Source organism: Zalophus californianus, chromosome 17, assembly GCF_009762305.2.
Source record: "Zalophus californianus isolate mZalCal1 chromosome 17, mZalCal1.pri.v2, whole genome shotgun sequence".
NCBI classification, from domain to species: Eukaryota; Metazoa; Chordata; class Mammalia; order Carnivora; family Otariidae; genus Zalophus; species Zalophus californianus.
Window position 1 is genome coordinate 49,005,782 of NC_045611.1, and position 1,633 is coordinate 49,007,414.

The window sequence follows — 1,633 nt, forward strand, 5'->3', positions numbered from 1 at the left end:
TTTATTTATTTATTTTTATTTAAATCCAATAGCCAACATGGAGTACATCATTAGTTTTTGATGTAGTGTTCAATGATTCATTAGTTGCATATAACACCCAGTGCTCATCACATCATGTGCCCTCCTTAATGCCCATCACCCAGTTACTCCATTCCCCCGTCCACCTCCCTTTAAAATATTTAAACTACAGAGTGGGAAAGGGAAGCGAAATATTGGGGCCATTTTCTGCTATTGTGTAGTGTATGTTTAGAAAAATGTCATTCATAAATATGCATCCACATATCCTAAATAAAATGCTAGCAAATCATATATACTTGGAAGGGAACCAGTTTACTTTTTCAGAGTAGTTTGAATCAATATTTGTGTATCCAATAATATGAAGTAGGATTTTGCAAATATGAGTAAAGGTGAAATTTGTTAATATTGAATTTGCCACACTAAGGGAAGTAATACACACATTCTTTCTCTCTAGATAATCTGGCTTTGAAACTCCTTTTGGACATTGACATTATGGCTTCTTATGAGTTGGTAATGGGGATTCTCCTCCTCTTCCAGACTGTAGTTGGGCTTCTAGGGAATTTCTTATCCCATTGTTTTTATATATTAACTTGATTCACTAAATATACTCAGAGGCCTACAGATCTAATTCTCAACCAATTGGCTTCAGCCAACCTTCTAGTCCTTCTCTCTAGGGGAATCACTCAGACACTGGCAGCTTTTTGTTTGGACTATTTCCTGGGAGAAGCTGTGTGCAAGATTACCTTTTATACTCATAGGGTGGCCCGAGGGGTTTCTCTATGCACCACCTGCCTTTTGAGTGGCTTCCAGGCTATCACTATTAGTCCTAAAAATTCCAGGTGGGAAGTACTGAAACTGAAGGCTCCTAGAGTTGTTCAACCCTTCTGTTGCCTCTGTTGGATTCTTCATCTCCTGATAAATATTGCTGTGCCAATGAAAGTGACTCATCCAGGGAATACTATAAACATTACAAAAAATGAATTTTGGACTGTGTACTACAGGAGGGTCTGATTCATCCATAAGCTCTATGCATTCCTCTTTACCTTCCTTCATATTTTGTGTTTGGGACCAAAGGGTTGGGCCAGTGGCTCCATAGTGCTCTTCCTGCAAAGACATAAGCAGAGTCCAATACCTTCGCCACACCAGTCTCTCTTCCAGAGCCTCCCCAGAGACCACTGCCACTCACATTGTCCTGCTTCTGGTGAGCTCATTTGTTTCTTTTTATTTTCCATCCTCCATCTTATCACTCTATATGACTTGCTTTGTCACCCAAAGCCTGCAACTCATGAACATCAGTGCATTCCTGGCTGCTTGTTTTCCAGCTTTCAGCCCCTATCTCTTCATCAGCCATGACATTCAAATCTTAAGAATCTACTTTGTCAGTTGTAAGATAAAAATCTCCAGATAGTCTCTTTATAAACAACTACCATTCATTCAACAAATTTTTAAGTACAAAATATTTGACAACTGTGGGTCTAACTGTAGACTCATTTAAAATTTATCCTGGTTGTTTTTCTTTCTCTTTCTTTCTTTCTTTCTTTCTTCTTTCTTTCTTTCTTTCTTTCTTTCTTTCTTTCTTTCTTTCTTTCTTTCTTTCTTTCTTTCTCTTTCTTTC

The 1,633-nt window shown here is 38.0% G+C and overlaps 1 pseudogene; it reads left to right on the top strand.

Annotated features, from left to right (window-relative positions):
- The first annotated feature begins 510 nt into the window (after nucleotides 1-510).
- On the top strand, nucleotides 511-1,426 carry LOC113935524 (annotated as a pseudogene).
- Nucleotides 1,427-1,633: the final 207 nt, after the last annotated feature.